Consider the following 24,491-nt stretch of genomic DNA (forward strand, 5'->3'; position numbering starts at 1 on the left):
AAGAAAGGGCCAGGAAAAGGGTCAAGGTTCATGTTTCTGTTCTCCATACAGCGATCATTGAAATGCAAAGGTGTGCACAAGTGGGCTTCTTCTGTGATGTTCTAAATGGCGTGTTAACCTGTTGACACTCATTTCAAACATAGGTAATAGCAACTTGACAAAGGACAGAAACAGGGTGGGAGTTCCTACCATTGAAAGAACAGCAGGATTGAAAAGATATATTTGGTCAGGGGATGATGATCTGGAATCTAGTACTTCTTAAGAGCTGAATAGCTATGTCCCTAATTTCACAAGGTCCACTGGTCAATAACAGTTTATGGTCTTGGTGTGGATATACATGCTATCCCTAAGACCATAAGAAATAGAATCAAGAGGAGGCAATTCAGCCCCTTGAACCTGCCGCCCCATTCAATCGGATCATGACAATGCTTACACCCACTTTCCCGCCCTTACCCTGTAACCCTGTAACCTTTGATTCCCTTATTGATGAAAAATCTATCTACATCAGCCTTAAACAAAAATGAGTCGATAGATGTGAAGCTGGAAGAGCACAGTAAGGGCACAGCGTCCAAGGGGCAGGAAAGTCAACATTTCGGACCAATACCCTTTGTCAGGACTGACAAAGGATTTCAGCCTGAAACATTAACTTTCCTGTCCCTGGGATGCTGTCTGACTTACTGTGCTCTATGGGCTTCACATCTATTGGCTCTGACTTCCAGCATCTGTAGTCCTTACTGTCTCCTTAACTGTAAGGAATCTGCCCCCACAGCTCTCTATGGCAAGGAGTTCTAAAGACTCTTAACCCTCTATCAGAAGAAATTGTATTCCTGTGTGGTGTAAAGTCTTTGTTTAGATGCACTTTATGTTGCAGAGTTTGCACTAGCTTGGATGGCTGGTTTGCAATGCAGTGTAATAGCAACAACATGGGTTCAATTATGACACCAGCTGAGGTCACCATGCTTCCTGCCTTCTGAGCCTTGCTCCTCATCAGAGGCCTGAGAACCCTCACCTGAAACTCACCATCAGTTCTCTCTCTCTCTCTCTCTCTCTCATGAGACAGTGGGACTGGGCCAACTTTAAATTTTCTGTGATAATTCATTTATCTCTGATACATGACTTCGGAATGCGTGCCAATATCAAATGAATTCCTTAATCGCATTTGTTGGAAGTAAAGCCTTCAATGCCAATTTATGCCCACGCGTCTGATGTAATGCTTTCGCACCTCCATTGGCCAATGAATAATACACTAGGAACTTTGATCCGAGTTCCAATGTGTGATGCCGGAGCAAGCTGTTCTTGTGCTAACAGTGAGCAAAGAAAATGTTGCTTGATTTGCATCACATCTTACTCGAAACTGGTAGCTAGATGTACAGACCAACCAGCAAAGTCTCCAAATAAAATCAAAATAAAAAACAACCATTGTTTAATATTAACTAGTTGTACATTATACAACAAGCACCATCTAAAGTTGCATTTATTACTTTTCAGAAAGTCCAGAATTTTAGAAAGAATGCATCAACTCACAGAACCATACATGGATTTAAGAAACTGAGAGTATTACATTTCTAGCTCTGCCTTTTAATGCTCCCAAATGATGCCCCTATAAAGCTTTACTGGCCCATTAGTGACAGTAAGTCCCCCCTGTGAAACAACTACAAATCATCATCTCATAAAGTATTTTGTGCAACCTCTGTGCACAATGAGGTGACTCCATAACCTGAGATGAAATGAGTTTCCCTATCTATCAGCTTTCTATTACCATTTATTGCCAATAGTCACGTAGCTGGACGTTTTAGACTTTATTCTTTGATGTGTACTGAACTTGAGGAGGCCAAGACAAGCTCACAAGGCTAAAGCCATTGGCACACTCTTCTATAAATCTTTCTTAGTAAGAACCATTTTCAGTTCACATTTTAGATGTTGAACAAATTTGGCCGTAACCTTTTCCCCCCACCTCTGGTAATCTTTATGATCGCACCAAACCTTTGGCAGTTATTTTAACAACATAAAACTATGTCTTTAGGAAAGGAATCCTCATTCCCTTTCAATCTTGACTCTAGCATAAACCACAAAAAGTAATCTACCATCAGGTTTAAAGGCAATATATCCCAGCGTAAATATTGACATTCTGTCACACATAAAGTAGTCTTTGAGGAATGAACAGTGAAGACCATTGCAGTGTGTAAGCCACGTGAATAGACACCAATGCTGTTTTGATGCTGTGTAGTCGCTCACTATTAATAATACTGATTCCAACTATGAGCCAAAATGTTTTAATCTAACATCCAAATGCTCCCCAAAAAGACATCCATCCAAACGCCATCTTCCAAGGCATTACATTTTTGTAAAACAAAATTAAGAGTACAAAACAGGCCTTTATTGTTCATTGGTCTCAATGGTTTCTGTACATAGCAGTGGAACATAATTAAAGTTTAACATTAAAATGTCACGTTGCAATTAAAACGACATAAAGAGCCGCTATGCTACGTGACGTATTTTTCCACATATGCAAGCCAGGGAAATCATGGGTAAAAATTAGTTCACCTTTTAACCAGTACTGTATATTCTGCCGCTTCTGGAGTAAGACCCATTTCTTGAGAGATATTGATTATGCTAAATTGAAGGGAAAGGAATGAAGTGCATCTATTTATTGTGACAGCTTCTGCAAAAGGGAAGAAAAATATTTTATTAGCTTCATAATGACGGGTTTGCTCTGTTGGTTCAGTGCATGATAATATGAAATGAACAGCGGTTCATTGTTCCGGGACAGAATGAAAGCCTGTATGGAGTCACTACAGGACGCTACACATCACAGGCACACAGAAACTATCCACTGTTAGGCTTAAACTTTCTGCTTCTGTTGCTGTTTTATTGGTCATGTGATGGGGGTCGGAAAGTCAGCTTCTATACACACACACACACACACACACACAAGATTTCAGCCTCAAGACTCAGAACTGAGCTTCATTCCAAAGAATTTAAAACAATGTAGTATTTGTAACAGTAGCTGTAATTTAAGAAACATGGTTACATCAGTGCTTTCTTATGAGGCGCCTATAGTCACATTTAATTATCAGGGTAACTCTTGGCAGTAAACTACAGGAGTGCTGTTCAGTTGAAACTTATGTTTCGTAAGGATTGCTACAGTTTCAATTCAGAGCCCCACTCACGCATGGAAGGTAGAAGATCATACTTATTTCAGTGCACCAATTACCAAAGTGTAAATGGACCTTTTTATTCTCCCCTCTGGTCTTTCACTGATCCAGGCTCTCCAGCAGCAACTTACCACCATACTGCTAGAGATGTCAAATGTGACTTGTTGATTATCCCAGAAAGGCTCCACAGTGAAATATGAGTTAAGTCCAAGAGATTTGATTTATTGTTTTGTTTTCACCTTAAATAATAACTCAGTGGGAAAATAATTAGTAAAAAGAATTGGCAAGATTTAGAATTGAGCATTGTTTTAACAGGGGGGAGTTCCATTTTGAAATATACAGGACCAGGATGTGTCATATACAAGTTTACGGGTTTGGTGAAAGTTAGGAGTAGGCCATTCTACCCTTGACCCAACTTCACCATTCGTTATGATCATGGCTGATTATTGAGCTCAGTACCTTAATTCTGCCTGTAGTGATTGGAACGGGGTCAACCAGCTGGCTCTCATGCAATATGAGTTCCCTGATTGGACCAGGTTAACAGTCCCACTCTGGGAGCCCTGGCTGACAGGAGTGTCAGAGGTTCTGCTCACTCTGAGAGCTGGCTCTGAGGAAGCTGGACCAGTGTCAAGTACTATGCATTTGTAGAGGTGACTTGGTGATTGGATACCATATTTCACTGCCCTCTACCATATCACTTGATCCCTTTAGTTTCTGCCATTGCCTGCGGTGCGATGGATAAAGCATGATACTACAGCTCAGAAGACTGTATGTTCAACTCCTACCTTGCTCAAATGCAATTCACAATTTTTGGGTGACACAGTGGCTCAGTGGTTAGCACTGCTGCCTCACAGTGCCAGAGACCTCAGTTCGTATTCCACCCTTGGGTGACTGCGTGGAGTTTGCACAATCTCTCCATGGGTTTCCTTTGGGTGCTCCGGTTTCCTCCCACAGTTCAAATATGCACAGGTTAGGTGGATTGGCCATGGGAAATACAGGGATACGGGTGGGTCTGGGTGGGATTCTCTTTAAAGGCTTGGTGGGGATTCGATGGGCCGAATGGCCTGCTTCCACACTGTAGGGATTCAATGATTCTGCAAAATGTCAAAAATAGTCACAAACCCAATCCTTTTGAGCAACAGGCTATTGGATAATGGAGAAGAACAGCTTTTCGGTATGTTTGCCATTTATTGGCCCTGTAGATTCCTACCCCGCTCTGATTTCCTATGCCCTCACACAGTGGTAGTTGTGAGGGATGGAAGGAAGTACTTTGTGGTAATGCTCCAGCCATTGTGAATGTAGAGCAGACTTAGTAGTTGTGTAGCTCTTTTCCTGCCCACTAATTCTGTTCTATTCGCAATGCCATTGCTTCTCAGGTTCACTGTGCTTACGGGGAGTACTGTCAGTATAGCAAAATCACTCTCTCTGTCTTTTGTAGAAAGCTTGCAGAGACCTTTGGCTCAAAAGTAAATCTGATATTTATTAGTTATTATAATGTTTTTGAGTTCTGTGGAAATTCTTATAACACAGCTGCAAGTAAGCTAAGCAAATTGGCTTCATCCTTCCCAGAAGACACTGCATGGAGAAAAAGCATAAGTAGGCCCCCTGCTGGTGTGGCACTTAATATAGCAACAATTTCTTCCAATGCTAGGCACAACAGCCTATTGATAATTGAGAGATCACTTTGCTTATGTGATTCAAACTTTTTAAGGTGACAATATTGTCAGTGATTGGTTTGATATAAATATAGCACAGTCTGGAAGCTGTGAGCCAAAATGGTGTCCTCACCCTGTCTGCATGAGAGTCTCAACACTCCTTCATCCAGAATCAAAAGGTTTGCCAAATACTTTGATTCGTTGGTTTCCAACCTTGTGTTGGCTCTTTATGATGATCCTGTGGTGTAGTGATAACTTCGCTACCTCTGGTCCATAAGCTCTGATTTAGATCCCATTCAGGGCTGTCAGCCATGGAAGGTGGACTTGTACCATGATAACAGATTGATTATCAGCTTGTAAGCCCTTCCCATGTGCCTGATGTAAAGTGGGAAGGTTTTGTGTAGAAAGCAGTGGCTGCAATTGTATGCCAGGCAAACTCTTGTCCAATCAAATGGAAGTCCATGTTGGTCAATCCCCTTTAAGGGCATGGTCCCTGCAGAGAGAGAGCTGGATATTTTACACTGATATTTTCATCACCAGTGAATTTTACGTTTTCAGCAAAGGAGTGGATCCTTCTCAAAAATTCAATATTTCATTATCATATTAGTCGTAGAATTCCTACAGTGTGGAAAGAGGCCATTTGGCCCCTTGAGTTCAACCGGACCCTCTGAAGAACATCCCACCAGACCCAGGCCCACACCCTATCCCGTAACTCCTTGTTCTCCTATGGTCATCCCACATAGCCTACATTTCCCTCAACACTATGGAATATTTAGCATGGCCAATCCATCTAATCTGCACATCTTTGGACTGTGGGAGGAAACCAGAGCACTCAGAGGAAGCCCACACAGACACAGGGAGAACATGCAAATTCCACACAGACAGTTACCCAAGGAATCAAACCCAGGTCCCTGGTGCTTTGAGACAGCAGTGCTACCCAATGAGCCACCATGCCAACATTATAAATGTTTCTCTATTGAAATGAATCTACAGAGATATTTATGGTGTAGTTCTATACTAGCAGCGTGTTCACCACAGGTGTTCAATTCCCTTTGTAATTCCGCCGACAAATGATTCAATACATTACTCCTTCAATCCTTGATCAATACAAATTCCAAGCCTTTGAAGTCTTCGCTAGGCTACCTATGAGCGAAACTGGATTCCTAACCAGTGTTGACAGGAGAGATGGGGAAGAGAGAACAATGAGGCCGGTGTCTGAAAGATGAAAGAGTTGACGTAGAGGTTGGACAGGTATTTGGAGGTGGTATCATAATCTTATCTGAATGTCCCATTGCGAATGTCTGGACCATTGCTTAGCCTGAGTTCTTGGAAGAGCTATTCAAAGAGAGGAGATAGAAATGGGTGATTCTGGGTATTATCATTTAACTGTGCTCGGATGATTGGCCACCATGCTGATGACAAGATTCAACATGGCTACACCCACGGTATGACAAGGTAAAAATTGTCCCCTTTATACCTGAATATCAGTTCCTCCTGCAGCACCCAATGTTGGCTGCCCAGTTGTGTCACTTGTGCTCCAGAAGTTTTCCTGTCGGAATGGGTTGCTTCAAGTGTTTTTCCAGAATATCCACAGTGGAACAGCAATCACATTAAGCCGAGACTCTGCAGCAACGTTCCACTTCCTTGAAGATCCATTTTAGAGAAGGTGGTATTTGAATTGTCCAGGCAACAATACCTTCTGGGTGTGTAAAGGAACTTCTATCACATGCAGCTCAAACCTATAACTTGTGTAGTTGTATCTGCGGTGATTGTTTCACAGAATCAAAAAAATGGTTATAGAGCAGAAAGAGACCATTCGGCCCAATGTGCCTGCATTGGTCCTATTATCTAACATCAATCTTCTGCTTTTTCCCCATGTCCCTGCACATCATTTCTATCCAAATAAGACCTTTTGAATGCCTCAATGGGCAGTACGGTGCTTAGTAGTTAGCACTGCTGTCGCACAGTGCTAGGGACATGAGTTCAATTCCAGCCTTGGGTGACTGTATGGAGATTGCACGTTCTCCACGTGTCTGCATGGGTTTCCTCCGGGTCCTCCAGTTTCCTCCCAAAGATGTGCAGGTTTGGTGGATTGGTCATGCAAAATTGCCCACATGGTTCAGGAATGTGTAGGGTTAGGTTGCTTAGCCATGGAAAATGCCGGGTTACAGGGATTAGGTAGGGAGATGTGTCTGGGTGGGATGTTCTTCAGAGGGTCTGTGTTTACTGAATGGGCTGAATGGCCTGCTTCCACATTATGGAGATTCCATGACTTAAGCAATTGAATCTGCCTCAGCCAATGTTCCAGCCACGGCATTCCAGACCCTAATTAAGAATTAATAAGATTAGTTGGTGAAATGGAAATACAAGCATCGAGACATAGTTTGGCTTGACAATTTGTGGAATGGGAGATAGTGGTAATACTGGTTTAGTAATCCAGTACCCCAGGTGAATGCTCTGGTGACACCAGAATTTAGAAGAATGAGAGGGCATCTCATAGATAGATATAAAAAATCTTGAATGGACTGGACAGGCTAGATGCAGGAAGAATGTTCTCAATGTTGGGGAAGTCCAGACCTAGGGGTCACTGACTAAGAATAAGGGGTAAGTCATTCAAGGCTGAGATGAGGAAGAATTTCTTCCCTCAGGAAGTTCTGAACCAGTGGAATTCTCTCCCACAGGAAGCTGTTGGGGCCAGTTCATTAGATACATTCAAGAGGGAGCTGGACATAGCCCTTGTGGTTAAAGGGATCAAGGGGTATGGAGAGAAAGCAGCAATGGGACAGTGAAATCATGTGATCACCCATGATCTTATTGAATGTTGGTGCAGACTGGAAAGGACGAATGGCCTTCTTCTGCTCCTATTTCTATGTGACAGTCAATGAAAGCTTAACAGTGACTGTATTAGGGTCAGCTTTCAATTCCAGATTTTATTAATCGGAACCTAATTCCATTCACTGCCGTTGTTGGATTTGAACTGGTGTCACCAGAGCATTCGTCTGGCTTACTAAACCAGTATTACCACTATCTCCCAATACACCAAAAATGTTGAACTAATTGTCAAGCCAAACTATGTCTCGATGATTGTATTTCCATTTCACCAACCAAGCTTATTAATATTCTTAAGAATTAAAGCAATTAATACCTTGAAAATCATGATATCGCCATCTTGGGTTACACCTAAAACTGATCGGCAGCTCCCTGTCCTCAGACAGCAGTCGATTCTAACGGTGAGTGGTAATGGGACAACGAAACAGCTCGGGCTGGGTTCTTGGTGTGGATGTTAATCCCAGTTTTACTTGGCACAAGGAACAACAAGAAGACCATTGTTCAATAGATTAGCAAACCTCCCACTGGTGAGCGGTTCATTTCCCAGGTCTGCACACGAGTATCCATAAGAGAAAGCTGCACATATCCGACAAACAATGCAGCCTCCACTGATGCTGCTGAGATGTTTTCTTTTTTTATATAACAGAACTCCCTGTTGTAAAACGCCAAAAATAAAAAAAAAGACATTAAAAAATAATAAACCCTTCTGTTTTTCAGGGGATTTTTTTTATTTTTATTTTTACACAGGGGACCATTTTGCTGGTCTGATCAGTTTTCTTGACAGGAGGCTTTTGCTGGTTTGATTTCTTTTCCTCTTTTACAAGAGAGGTGGGTGTTTTACAGGAAAACCTAAAAAAAAACGTTGAACAAGAGACCTCTTTATTTTTCCACGGCTATTTATTTTTTTTCTCCGGGAGAAAAAGGACAGAAACTAAAAAGGAAGTGTAAGATAAAGTCAAGTTCAGTAGCTCATAAGAACAAACTTGCTCACAGGCAGAGAGGTCTAATTTTCACAGTAAAGGCACATTGTCTGATATTCAACCAGGCAGATAGGAAGCCTGACTCTCTCCTGCACTTTCGGTTCAGATTCCTGTGAATTGTAATGTAGGGATATGAATATTCTAATGAATCCAGGGTTCAGATCTAAACATGGGAAGCTGTCCAAGATAATGTGCCTGACATCGGGGGGGAGGGGAAATTGTCCCTGGACCACCTGCAGATATCAGACACGTTTATGAGAGGTTGCAAGGGAATTTGGATGCAAACCTAATACATCACCAGGGAGAAGACTTGCTCTTGTTCCTTTCTCTCTGCAGAGGTCATTGAAGACTTCCTGGAGTAGAATTTCAGAAGGTATTTTCCCGATCCCCCACTGTAACTTTTGGCAGAAATACCCAGAGATTGGTGTCGAGAATAGCTGCTAGTGTTTCTTTTCCAAACAGAAATTGGCTGATTGCCCTCAACAAGATATCAAGAGGATAGTCACGAAGACCCCTGCATCACAAGGTAATGCTCCTGGCCGAATTGGAACAAGACCCCAGAATGACCAGTTACTGTCTCACGAGGAACTACAATCAGAGACCACGTTCATGCTTGCCCTTAAGATTCCTCCAACATATTTACTAGTGGAAAATTCCTCTTTAGGAATAAATGCATGCACAGAACCACCGTTCTCTGTATAGTATATGAATGGATTTTGCAATTCAGAAGCAGTTGTAACTTAGAAACACTGATGTCATACAGTCACACAGCATGGCAACAGACCCTTCCTGATGAAGGGTTCCTGCCGAAATGTTGATTTTCCTGTTCCTCGAATGCCTACCTGACCTGCTGTGCTTTTCCAACACCACTCTAATTTTGACTCTAATCTCCAACATCTGCAGTCCTCACTTTCGCCTAACAGACCCTTCAGTCCAACCAGTCCGTGATGACCATAATCCCAATATAAATTACTCCTACCTGCCTACTCCCAGCCCATATTTCTCCAAACCTTTCCTATTCATGTAAAGGTGTTTTACCAACATTTCTTCAGGGAGTTCTATCCACACACGAACCACCCTCTGCGTAAAAGATTCGCCCCTCATGTCTTGTCCATTAAAGTAAGGACATTTATAAATTAATTTCAACTGGAACACATTATTTGATCTCCTCCTGAGGTCCCAACCATCACAGAAATCAGTCTTCAACTAATTTGATTCACTCCTGGTCACACCAAGAAACAGCATGAAGCATTTGGATACATTAAAGGTATCATCTGGGCCATAGCACTGAAGACTTGTGCTCCAGAGTACGCCATGCCTCTGGCTGAACTGTTCCGTACAACACTGGCATTTACCCAGTAATGTGGAAAATTGCTCAGGTATGTCTTGTCTGAAAAAAGGCAGAACAAATCCAGTTGAACAGTTGAGGACCTATCAGCTAGTTCCCAATCACCAATAGGTGATAGGAGTGATAGTTGGTCACGCAGCATTCACTCAGCAATAACTTGATCATGGATACTGAAGGGTACTGGCTTCAAACCTCATCACAGCCTCAGTCCAAATATGGATCATGGAGTTAAATTCCATAAGAGGGATGAAAGTAATTATCCTTGACATCAAGGTAGCAATTAACTCAGTGTGGCATCAAGGAGATCTGGCAGAAATAGAGTCAAGGGGAATCAAGGGCTCATCAGTTGGTGTCACACCTAATGCAAAGGAAGACAGTTGTGATTTTGGAGAGTAATCGTCACATCTGAGCATATCACTGCAGAAGATCCTCAGGGTAAATATTGTCTAATCAACCTGTCCAGGAATGTTATCACACACCTCTAGTGCAAGGTGGGATTATACCAGGCCTCCTAACTCAGATGTAGGGACATTACCACTGTGCCACAACAGCCCGTGGTTCCTCAGGGTAGTGTCCTCAGCCAAACCATCTTCAGCTTCTTTATCAATAACTTTCCCTCAATGGTAAGAGTTGAAGTGGGAATATTTAATGGGGGATTGCACATTATTCAGCACTGCTTCTGACTCCTTAGATACTGAAGCATTTCACATGTATATGCAACAAAAGTCTGGACAACAGAGTACAGAAAGTAACATTCATTCTACCCAAGTGCTAGGCAATCATATCTCCAACAAGACAGAATCTAAACATTTCCTTTGACATTCAACTGCATTAATCTCCCTGTATTCCCACCTGTAGAAACATAGAAAATAGAAAAGTAGGAGCAGAAGAAGGCCATTCGGCCCTTTGAGCATGTTCTACCATTTAATATGGTCATGGCTGATCATCCATATCAGTGCCCTATACCTCCTTTCTTCCCATACCCCTTGATCCTTGTAGTCTGAAGAACTGTGTCTAGCTCCTTCTTGAAAATATTCAATATCTTGGTCTCAAACTCTTTCTCTGGCACAGAATTCCTCAGGGTCCCTTAGCTCCATTGTAAATGGCCTACCCTGTATCCTCAGACAGTGACCCCTGGGTTCTGGGCCCTGCAGTCACTGGGAACATCCTTTCTGTACCCAACCTGTCTAGTCCTGTTAGCGTTCCTATGAGATCCTTCTCATTCCTCTAAACTCCAGTGCATGTAATCCCGGCCAATCCAAACTGTCTTCATATATCAGTCCTGTCATCCCAGGAATCTGTCTGATAAACTTCTCTTGCTCTGTCCAGAACATCCTTCCTCAGATGAAAAGGTGAAAACTGCACATAATAATCCAGGTGTGGTCTCACCGAGGCCCTATACAATTGCAGCAAGACATTCTGGCTCCTGTATATGTACCCTCTTGCTTTAAACCACTTACCATTTACCATTTTCCCCACCTGCCTTCCCTGAATGCTTACCCAATCTATTGCTGTTCGGATATGATCTGCCACCCTGGTGGGGTGACACGGTAGCTCAGTGGTTAACACTGCAGCCTCGTAGCACCAGGGACCCAGATTCAATTCCAGCCTTGGCGGCTGTCTGTGTGGGTTCTCCCTGTGTCTGTGTGTGCTTCCTCCCACAATTTGAAGATGTGCAGATTAGGTAGATTGGCCATGCTAAATTCCTGATGAAGGGCTTTTGCCCAAAAAATTGATTTTCCTGCTCCTCAGATGCTGCCTGACCTGCTGTGCTTTTCCAGCACCATTCTAATCTTGACCATGCTAAATATCCCATATTGTTCAGGGATGTGTAGGTTAGGTGCATTAGTCAGAGGTAAATGTAGAGTAAAGGGGAATGGGTTTGGGTGGGATACTCTTTGGAGGGTCAGTGTGGATTTGTTTTCACACTGTAGTGATTCTATGATTTTCTGACTGAAGTGGATAACCTCACATTTATCCATGCTAAACTTCACCTGCCAAGCATCTTCCCACGCTCAACATATCCAAATCACATTGAAGCTTTTCTGCATTCACCACACAGCCTGCTCACTGATATTACATTTAGTTTCCTCATCTATATCATTAATATACATTATAAATGGCTGAGATCTGTGCCCTGGTCCTTCCTGTACTGCTCATACCGTTGGAAAAAGACTCAATTACTCCTATTTTCTTTGACCAGTCTGCCAACCAGTTCACTCTTCATGTCAATATCTCACCCACAATCCCATGTGCTTTAATGTTATCCTAGAAGCATGGCATTCATCCCCAAACTCCATCAACAGACACATTGACCTGGACACCATATACAAACCACTACAGCTGAAACTGACACCCGGAAACGGCAAGAACATCCATCAACAGACACATCGACCTGGACCCCACATACAAATCACTGCAGCTGAAACTGACACCCGGAAGCGGCAAGAACAAACCAATATAAATACCGGAAGAAACATCAAAGCAGCGCTTCACACGAGGCTCCAACAGCACTGATGATGTTCCCTAGCCAGGGAACGAAACGTTTGCAGCAAAAACTTCCAGCTCGGCGAGCAGAACCACAACAATGTTATATGCTAACCTCTTGTTTAGGACCTTATGGAAAACCTTCTGAAAGTCCAACTAAATCACATCTACTGACTTCCCTTTATTAACCTAACCAGCTCCATGAAAAATACTAGTAGATCTGCCAAGCACGATTTCCCTTTGAGAAAACTATGTGGACTTTGTCTGATAGTGCCGCTGTTTTGTGAGTGGCCTGTTATTAAAACTTTTATAATGGACTCTGGCATTTTCTACACAACTGACATCAGGCTAAGTGTGTTCTAAGTTTGAATTCACTGTTTTCTCTCTGCTTCCTTTTCAATGGAAATGATTCTGAATAATCTGATTTTTGTTCATGTTTGTGACTTTTAAATAGTGAGGTTTAATATAAACAGAATAAATAATTAGAAATAATGAATATTAACAGAATTAAAATAGGACTTCATTATAATTGCATTCCTTTGCACAATTATCTCAAACTTAATTTTTTTTTAACCTAAAGATTCCATTTGGTCTTAACTCCCCTTACGTAAGACCATGGAAGAAGTGGACAGCGAAGAGGGTTACTTCAGATTACAACAGGATCTGGACCAGATGGGCCAATGAGCTGAGAAGTGGCAGTTGGAGTTTAATTCAGATAAATGCGAGGTGCTGCATTTTGGGAAAGCAAATCTTAACAGGACTTATACGCTTAATGGTAAGGTCCTGGGGAGTGTTTGCTGAACAAAGAGACCTTGGAGTGCAGGTTCATAGCTCCTTGAAAGTGGAGTCGCAGGTGGATAGGATAGTGAAGAAGGCGTTTGGTATGCTTTCCTTTATTGGTCAAGAGTATTGAATACAGGAGTTGGGAGGTCATGTTACGGCTGTACAGGACATTGGTTAGAGCACTGTTGGAATATTGCGTGCAATTCTGGTCTCCTTCCCATCGGAAAGATGTTGCAAATCATGAAAGGATTCAGAAAAGATTTACAAGGATGTTGCCAAGGTTGGAGGATTGGAGCTATAGGGAGAGGCTGAACAGGCTGGAGCAATTTTCCCTGGAGCGTCGGAGGCTGACGGGTGACCTTATAGAAGTTTACAAAATTATGAGGGGCATGGATAGGGTAAATAGACAAAGTCTTTTCCCTGGGGTTGGGAAGTCCAGAACTAGAGGGCATAGGTTTAGGGGGAGAGGGGAAAGATATAAAAGAGACCTAAGGGGCAACTTTTTCACGCAGAGGGTGGTACGTGTATGGAATGAGCTGCCAGAGGATGTGGTGGAGGCTGATACAATTGCAACATTTAAGAGGCATTTGGATGGGTATATGAATAGGAAGGGTTTGGAGGGATATGGGCCGGGTGCTGACAGGTGGGACTAGATTGGGTTGGGATATGTAGTCACATGGACGGGTTGGACCGAAGGGTCTGTTTCCATGCTGTACATCTCTACGCCTCTATGACTCCAATTGCCATTGACTAGAAACTGAATTGGACTAGCCACATAAGTGCTGTGGCTAGAAGAGCAAGAATCCTGCAGTGAGTCACTCAACCTGACTCTCTAAAGCCTGTCCCTCATCTACAAGGCATAATTGAGGAATATGATAGAGTTTCATGCCCTTGTCTGGATGGTGCAGCTCCAACTACACTTAAGGAGCTTGACACCATCCAGATCAAAACAGCCCGCTTGATTGGCACAGCATCCACCAATGTTCACCCTGTCCACCACTGACACTCAGTAGCAGCAGTGAGTACCATCAAGATGCACTGCAGAAATTCACCATGCCTCCTTAGACAGCACCTTCCAAACCCACTTCTATCTAGAAGGACAGAGATAGCAAATACATGGGAGCACCACCACTTCATGATAAGCAATTCTTCCTTTGCCTTTAGTCTCCTTTCCTCCTCTTCCCATTCAGTTTCTGGTCATTGGTAATTCATTGGTACACATAATGACAATTGCCTCTTTAATACTGAGAATACAACAAAGGCGAGTTCAGACCAAGTTTTCTGCCAAGCCACACATCATAGGAAACATATTGTCATTCCTTCAATATCGCAGTATCAAAATCCTGGAACATTCTCCTTAAAGTATTGTGGATCTGCCTACACCTAATAGACTGCACTAGTTCAAGACTGCGCTCACCATTGCCTTCTCAAGGGGACATGCAGTAAAAATTGGCCCAGCCAGCAATGCCTGCACATTATGGATGAATAAAACAAAAAACAGAAATTTTCCAAATGGGTCCATAAATTCTGCTTTAGTCATAAACCCATTTAAAAAAGAGACAGTCTTGCAAATTTAACCCCCACCTCCCTGCAAAATGTAGCATATAATTGTGCCAAACACATTTCTGGATGCTATTGAGTATTATTTTACCTTTGCTGAAGAGTGCCAAAACTGGAAAGAAATGAAATGGTTGAGATATTTCAAAGGTGTTTTGGTTTTGCACAAGTCTGATGGCATAAGAAGAAAACATGGCTGCTGACCCTGGAAAATATTTCACTGTGAATTAGTTGCCGCATAATGCACTCTTGCTTTCATAATTCATGGCTTCTGTGGTGCATCATAATGGAATAATTTATATTTTCCCCTTGGTTGCCCACCAACCATTCTCTGATAAGGTTACCATTTCTTCAAGTCACATGTCAAAAAGCAAACATGAACAAAAATCTGAGTATCCAGAAACCTTTCCACTAACGATGTTTTTCATGAGTTAGGCTGCATCACGTTAATGTCTAGTTTATTTAAAGTTGAGCTCTCGTTTTATGGTCGAGTTCATGTCCTTGCTACCTAAGGTGCTAAGTGGTTTCATAAAAATAGGAACCACAAGATAAAATGTGGACATTTTATTCCTAAGAAAATAGCCATATGTCAAATCTGCCAGTCTTCAATGGAGAAATCTAGAATAGAAGCCAAAGTCAGAGACACAGGGCACAAACAACATTGTTAAGAATCACAACTTTCACAGTGAGGGTTCAAAAGTGCGAAAAAAAAATCCATTTGCAATTTAGGAGAAATAAGCAAGGAAATTTCAGAGCAGTGACGTCAAATGTAATATCAATAAAGTGGATAAAGATAGGAATGGTTATGGCAGGAGGAGATTAAAGTCAGACAAAGAACTGCTTTTCAAGCAGTAAGAGTTGTAATCCTCAAACTTAACTTTGGAATGGCTAAAGGGCATTGGAAATTATTTCCAGTGTTTGTCAAGAACTTGCATTTGTACCACGATTTATCACAACCACAGAATATCCAAAACAACCCAATCTAATTAAGGCTATTTGAAGTGTTGTCTCTCTGGCAATGTAGAAATATCAGTAACTAATTTGCACACAGCATGAGGCTCATAATACATCTAATGGCTGATTGATATTGTTGAAGCATATATATTGGCCAGCATTAGGTGAGGGGATTGTCTTCAAAACAATGCTTGATTTTTTTTACATACATTTTAGTGGCATAGAGGGCCTCATGTAATCTATGGCCTCAGTTGAGAGATGGCACATCAACCTGGAGAGAACTCTCTCAGTACAGGGCTGGTAAGTGGTTGTCTTTCTTATTTGCTGGAGGAGGACTTGAACTTGGCTTGTGGATTCAGTTAACTTCCAATACTGTTTGGTTCGTTCTTCAGGTAACTCACTGCCTGTTCTGAATTGGGAAGATTTCCATCTATGAGTAACTTAGATTTAAATCCAGCAGATTTCTTCAAAACTCCATTGTTCACACTATTGTATTTTTTCATTTTTGAACTTTTTTAAAACAATGCAAAAGATTTATGAGGATTACTGCATATTTAGATAGCAAAGCATTTGATACTGTGTGTGAATCCCGTTTGTGTAGCTGTGGGTTCCAGCAATGGGCAGATGAACTGGAACCGAGGGATTGTTGATGAAGGAGGTTGATTGGTGTGGATGCGTAGCTGGTTACCAATGACAAAGGCTTGCCAACAGTTATGTGATTGGTTGTCAGGTAACTGAACAGCTTGGGCTGACAGCAAGGCAGAAAGAGGTTTGGTCAGACCAAAAGAGGTCTGCAGGCCTGCAGCAACCAAAGACTCTCTTTCTCACTCAGTCTCTATAATAAGCCATTTTAAACCGAAAGAAAACCAACTTGTCTTATCTTCATTGGTTCCTGCAATTTCTAAATTTGAATCAAATAAATCCAAGATCTTTGAACGAGTCACCCTCTAGCTCTTGCAAACAAGTGGACGGACTCAAATAAAGGAAGGTTAATGAGAAAACTTCAGATCAACAAGAAACAACCCAACAGATCTTGTGAACATAGACTGCAGAACAGTTTTCCATGTTTGTACCATGGCTCAGTGGTTAGCACTGCTGCCTCACGGGGACCTGGGTTTGACTCCAGCCTCAGGCGACTGTCTGTGTGGAGTTTGCAGATTCACCCTGTGAATGCATGGGTTTCCTCCCACAGTCCAAAGATTGTGTGCGTTGTGTGGATTGGCCATGCTAAATTGCCCATATTGTTCAGGAATGTGCAGGCGAGGTAGGTTTGCCATGAGAAATGCAGGGTTACAGGGAAAGGGTAGGGGGATTGGGCCTGGGTGGGATGCTCTTCAGAGAGTTGGTGTATACTCAATGGGCTAATGGCCTTCTTCCACACTGTAGGGATTCTATGATACCCCCATTTGTGTGTCTGAGTTAATGAAGTGATTCATGTTCTAATTTGTAGAGTTTACCTAATTTAATTAAATTGCTTACCAGCAGCTAGAATCGAACTACTTGTAAGAAATAATGATTTTTTTTAAAGTACAGAAGTTCATGCTTTCTATCTATCTGGGTCTGAAAATTAAGTAGATTGGGAATTTTACAAATTCCTTTTGAAAACTTTAACTTTTGTGATGACTCTAAGAACAGTGGGATTTGATTTGCAGCCTGAAGCCATAGTAAGTTGTGACCATGTGGTGCTTTCTGTACTTCTCACTAAGCACATCGTTTTGTGCAGCCCGTTCCTCTCTTTACTAAGATGCTTGCCTGCAATTGCAGATGTCACCATTACATCAAGATACATGTCATGATCTCATTACCATAACCACAAACCCATTTCTTTATGGAACTGACAACAACTCAGGGTGAAGGCAAATGTGCTATTGTTTGATCTTTCACTTTACTGAATCCATAGCTGTTCTCAGTATTGCTACTAGGCCGACCAGTCATAGAATGAGAAATTCTATGCCCTTGGCTATGCTAGTTATTTTTAGACTTATGTTTTAATGAGGTAAGTTGGAATCTGCAGTCTTTGCGACTGTGAATTGCAGAGGGCAGGTAGATTTTCAACAAAATACGGTCTCCGCTGATTCTTAAACATTACAATTGGACAGGACAACAGTAGCCTCGCATTCTGAGAAAGGGTCACTGGATTCGAAATGTTAACTTTTTTTCCTCCACCGACACTGCCAGACCTGAGATTCTGCAGCAATTTCTATCCTTGTGTGTTCATTAGGTAAAGTAAAGACCTCATCGTCCTAAAAGACCACTGTCTCATCAGAGGGAGACCAGTAGTGGTTTCAGCAAGTGGAGAGGTTAAGAAGGAGAGTCCTTCACAATAACATTGTAGGAATTGAACCCATACTGTTGGTGTCACTCCGTATTGCTAACTGACCCCTTTGTTTAACAGCCTCACATTATTACCTGGTTGAGATTTAATGCAAAAAGGGAAATAGCCACAAAAAAAAGTCCTGTTCTCAATAGTTGGGTTTGGGTTTCTACATGACTGCATTGAAATGAGTCAAAAGATGTGGTGCTGGAAAAGCACAGTCAGTCAGGCAGCATCCGAGGAGCAGGAGAGTCGACATTTTGAACATAAGCTCTTCGTCATTCCTGCCGAAGAGCTTATGCTCGAAACCTCAACTCTGCTGCTCGTTGGATGCTGCCTGACTGGCCTTTGCTCTTCCAGCACCACATCTTTTGTCTCTGATCTCCAGCATCTGCAGTGCTCACTTTCTCTGAATTAAAACAGGAACGAGCAAGTAGAGGAGCTGCTTCGTGTTTAACTCTTTTGCTGAGCTACCTGATTGACTCTACCATCCTGGGAGCTAAATAAATCCTTTGGCCATTCTGCACGTAGAACTTTCTTGACCTAGGAAGAATAGATCATGTGAGCAAATTTTAATGTCAGAATGTTTTCTCTACTGATGGATGGATTTAAATCACGACTTGCATTCCTTTGCCAATTTTTTTAATAATAGTAATTATGTTCATGCAATTCTCTTTTGAGAATAGTTGATTTTGCATCAATCATCATAGAATTTCTACAGTGTGGAAGGAGGCCATTTGGCCCATTGATTCTGCACCAATCCTCTGAAGAGCATCCCAACAAAGACCCAGCTCAGCACCACATCCCGTAATCCTGTCTCCCTCGCATCGAAAGGATATTGTTAAACTTGAAAGGGTTCAGAAAATATTTACATGGATGTTGCCAAGATTGGAGGGGTGAAGCTATAGGGAGAGGCTGAAGAGGCTGGGTCTGTTTTCCTTGGAGCACTGGAGGCTGAGGGATGACCTCATAGAAGTTTATAAAATCAGGAGGGGCATGGTTAGGGTAAACAGACAAGGTCTTTTCCCTGCGGTGGGGGAGTCCAAAACGAGAGGTTGTAGGTTTAGGGTGAGAGGGAAAAAATATAAAAGGGATCTAAGGATAAAATTTTTCACAGAATGTGGCACATGTATGGAATGAGCTGCCAGAGGAAGTGGCGGAGGTTGGTACAATTACAGCATTTAAAAGGCATCTGGATGGGTATATAAATAGGAAGGGTTTAAAGGGATATGGGCCAAGTGCTGGCATAGGGGACCAGATTAATTTAGGATATCTGGTCAGCATGGACGAGTTGGACTGAAGGGTCTGTTTTCATGTTGTATATCTCTATGACTCTATCTACCATGGCTATTGCACCTCCCCTACTCATCCCTGAATACTATGGACAACTTAGCATGGCTAACCCGCCTAGCTGGCAAATCCCTGGACACCATGGGCAACTTAGTGTGGCCAATCCAGCTAATGTGCATATCTTTGGACTGTGGGAGGAAACTGGAGAACCCAGATGAAATCCATACAGACACAGGGAGAATGTGTAAACTCCATATCGTCACCCAAGGCTGGGTCCCTAATGCCATGAGGCAGCAGTACTAACCACTGAGCCACTGTGGATATGTCTAAGTACATTTTGGAAGGTTGAGAGTGCAGTACCTTTCTTACATGGGTAGAAAAATGAATTATTTTCATGGGATGATATGGAGATGGCAGTGAACTTTCACACACCTTATGTGCAGGGTCTCATGGTGGATTATTAGGATTCACAACCTAATGGGAAAACTAGAATTTCACTTGGTTGCCATATCATGTTGGTGACCCACTCTGACAAACCAGCCTGACTTGGAACTATATAGTTCTCCATTCACTGTTACTATGTCAAAATATCCTAGAACCCACTTGTTGTGTTCATGTACACAATATCGACAGCAGTAGTTCGAGAGAACAGCTCACCGCCATCTTAGATTAGATTCCCTACAGTGTGGAAACAGGCCCTTCAGCTCAAACAGTCCACACCGTCCCTCCGAAGAGTAACTCACCCAGACCTATTTCCCTCTGACTAATGCATCTAACACTGCGGGCAATTTAGCATAGCCAATTCACCTGGCCTGCACATCTTTGGATTGTGGGAGGAAACCTGGGGAAAATATGCAAACTCCACACAGACAGTCACTCAAGGCTGGAATCGAACCTGGGACGCTGGTGCTGTGAGGCAGCGGTGCTAACCCCTGAACCACCGTGCCACCTCAAGGGTAATTAGGAATAGCCAATAAATACCAGTTCTGGTGTTCTGTAAATAAATAAAATATACCCCTGGAGCATCAGAGGCTGAGGGGAATCCTTATAGAGGTTTATACAACCATGAGAGACATGGTTAGGTGAATAGTCAAAGTCTTTTCCTCAGAATGGGAAAGTCCAGAACTAGAGAGCATAGGTTTAAGGTGAGAGGGAAAAGGTTTAAAAGGAACCTAAGAGATACCTCTTTCAAGCATAGGGTGGTGTGTGTATGTTCGTAAAGAGGAAGTGATGGAGGCTGGTACAATTACAACATTTAAAAGGCACCTGGATAAATATATGAATAGGAAGGGTTCAGAGGGATATGGGACAAATACTGGCAAATGTGAGTAGATTAATTTAAGATACCTGGTCAGCATGGATGAGTTGGACCAAAGGGTCTGTTTCTGTGCTGTACATCTCTATGACTCTATGATGGATTTTCTCCAGTTTCAACTGCAAAATTGGTTGTCTGAATAATTAATGCACACGGGAAAAGTTTAATATGGTAGAATATGGAACAACTGTGATTCATATGTTTCCATTTTCTCAGGAATCGGAACCTTCTTTTTTGATAAATGATACTACTATCACCTAGTTCTAATGAATGATTAAGATGTAGGATCTTATTAAGCTACTGACGAGGTGATAAACTTTATTCCCTTGCCCTCTCTTATTTCTGTTGCTTCTGGTCACTGTCAGTTGGTTTGGCATCTGTTTCTTTACATCTACACGTAGAGCCTTAGGATGTTTTTCTACATTCACAGTATAAATGAGCATTGCTGTATGAATGCAAATTCTGAGGTTATTTGAAGAGGACATGGCTGGGAACTTCATAAACGCAGTTGACGGTGTTATTGACCTCTTGGTTATATGGATGGCACTGTGGCTCAGTGGCTAGCCCTGTTGCCTCACAGTGCCAGGGACCCAAGTTTGATTCCAGCCTTGGGCAAGTGTCTGTGTGGAGTCTGCACATTCTCCCTGTGTCTGCGTGGGTTTCCTCCGGGTGGTGTGGTTTCCTGCCACAGATATGTAGGTTAGGTGAATTGGCCATGCTAAATTGCCCGTAGTGTTTAGAGATTAGTGACTGTAGAGGGATAGGGGAATGGGCCACTCTTCAGAGAGTTGGTGTGGACTTGTTGGGCTAAGTGGCCTGTTTCCACATAGCAGGAATTCTATGAAAGTTTTCCACAATGCTTTACACACCAGCTATTGCTCCTGGTACAGTTTGAGTGGTTGGATTATTTTCAATGTTATCTCTACTGCTCCAACAGCAATACCTTGCATTGATATAGTGGCTAGCACTACCCAGAGAGCCTCCTGGTCATGTGTCCAATGTCAATTTTAACTATGTTTTAACAAAGATCTCAAGATTCATTCATTCAAACTCATTTCTGCTCAGCCACTATTTTTGAGTGACAGGTTTGCAGATGTTTATTTTATAGAGTCAGAAGTCACACGACAGGGTCATAGTCCAACAGGTTTATTTGAAAATACAAGCTTTCGGAGCATTGCTCCTTCACCAGGCAGCATAAAGTGCATAAGAAGTACAAATCATGCAAAATACTGTGTAATAAAAGAATGATAATTAATGAAACATTGTTCTAGCAGCAATTCAAAATCATGCAAAGAATTTCAGATGGGAAAGAGTCTGATCACACTGTGTTACGAATCCTGATGGCGTGGGGGGAGAAACTGTTGCACAGTCTGGCTGTGAGAGACCGTATGTTTTGGCATCTTCTGCTAGATGGCAGGAGGGAGAAGAGTTTGAGTGAGGGGTGTGTGGGGTCTTCCACAATGCTCCTAGCCTTCCAGATGCAGCGTGTGGTGTAAATGTCTGCAATGGAGGGAAGAGAGACCCTAATGTTCCTCTCAGCTGTCCTCACTATCGACTGCAGGGTCTTAGGATCCGAGACGATGCAATTCCCGAATCAGCGACTATTTTTGAGTGACAGGTTTGCTGTCCTTCCTGAAGAAGGGCTCATGCCCGAAACGTCGATTCTCCTGCTCCTTGGAAGCTGCTTGAACTGCTGCGCTTTTCCAGCAACACATGTTCAGCTCTGATCTCCAGCGTCTGCAGTCCTCACTTTCTCCCGAACCAGGCATTGATGCAACAGCTCAGGGTACTCTCAATGAACCCGCTGCACAATATTGACATCAGTGGTACACCTACTCAGCCTATGAGCCTTTGTGTTGGAACTTGTACATTTAAGAATCCAATAATGTGCAGCCTCATCTACAGGGATCAGGGGACAGTTAATGGGGCAATTAACTGTCTGCCTCCTTAGACAATTCAATTTATGAATCCTTTCTGCAATGTGCTAGGATGTTTAGTTCAATGTTAATTCATGCAATGGTATGCTACAGTTGTGGAATATGCATGTTATAGATTATTTAAACAAAACATTTGGAGTTTTATGACACACATCTGGGCAAAGTGGGACTTGAACTCAGGCCTTCTGGCTCAGAGACAGAGCCACAGACATCCCTGTGTTCCAAGAGCACCAAGACGTACACTATACTCTGGAACTATAGATCATAGAATCCCTACAGTGTGGAAGCAGGCCATTCAGCCCATTGAGTCCATACTGATCCTCTGAAGAGCATCCCATCCAGGACCATGCCCCACCTTATCCTTTAACCTACATTTCCCATGGCTAATTTACCTAGTCTGCACATCCCTGAACACTATGGGTAATTCAGCATGGCCAATCCACCTAACTTGTACATCTTTGGATCATGGGGAGAAATTACACTGGGATTCGAGTTGATAAAATAAACAGAAGGAACCCACACAGACACAGGGAGAACATGCAAACTCCACACAGGCGTTGCCTGAGTGTAGAATTAAACCTGGCGCTGTGAGGCAGCAGTGCTAACCACTGAGCCACCCATGGATAGAGATGGTAGAGTCTGCAACATTTTGCTTTCGTCACAAATCTGGCCAGGATTCTGAATTGCCTACCATCAGAAGAATTTGTAGTTTGGTAATCAAACTGCTTGGTCATGTTATAAACTCACCTTTCTTGGACGTAGAATTGGAACCAGAACTAGGAATGATATACACACTGCACAAGACCTCCATGTCAAATCATGTACAGGAAGCTAATTAGTCTAGGGAGAAAAAGAAGAGATGAGGAGAATGTATAAAAAAAGACTTTATTTAAAATGTAGTTTTTAAAGAATAATTAAAATTGGAGGACATGAGTCTCCAGGTTTGTAAATATTGATTTTCAGCTTCAGGGAAGTCTTTTGGCAGTAAATTAAGAAATGGCACAGTACATTTGATTGGGTAAGTCCTAATGTCTTCACAATAGTTCATAACCGCTTAGTGAGTACGATGTATCTTAATGAGGTCAATGCTTATCTTCAGCCTTGGGTAGAATGCTCGCAAAGCGAAGAGGATCTATCAAAGGTAAGGAAAGCCTTGAGGATTATGGTTTACAAGGTCCCCAATAATGTGACAACTCAATATCAGCTTCCAGAACTAAAGTGGTCACTATCATATTATTTATACAGTGTGTAACTCAATCAAGTAGTCCGGACATTCGCGTGACAGAAACAATGTTCCTTCAACAAATATGTTCTCCACCAATGGGCAAACTGGAGCTTTTCCGTCTATTGGTTGAGAAGTGCTACAGAATGATGAACTAGCTCTGTTATTGGGGTGACAGTATCTCTTGCTAGAACTAACTGAATTCATTATAAGTGTGAATCTCAACCCCTCATTGACTGTATTGATACTTACACTGTTCTGTAAGTATCGAGGAGAGAGCTTGTCAGGCAGTAACAGTGAGCCCTGCATGGATGTGCACTTGTCCCTTCCCTTGCAGTAAAATGGTAGCAACTGCTTACTTTATCAACTCGAATCCCTGTTGACAACATATTACTGCTGTAGTTTACTTGATTCAGTAAGTAGTAAGCCGCAGCATTGCAATTCTGGTCGACCGTTATAGAATCAAACAGTGCAGAAGACATTCTTCAACCCACCTAATATCTGATAATTCTTCTCCGTCAATCTTTCCAGCATTTGGAATATAGCCTTGAATGTTTGGACATTGTTACCCTATCTTATGCACTGATCCTAACTATCTAGTTTGTTAATGAAGCTATTTTTCATAATGCCACTTTTTATTCCATTCCATTCCAAGATGGCAGCAG

This window comes from Hemiscyllium ocellatum, chromosome 43, assembly GCF_020745735.1.
Source record: "Hemiscyllium ocellatum isolate sHemOce1 chromosome 43, sHemOce1.pat.X.cur, whole genome shotgun sequence".
NCBI lineage: Eukaryota > Metazoa > Chordata > Chondrichthyes > Orectolobiformes > Hemiscylliidae > Hemiscyllium > Hemiscyllium ocellatum.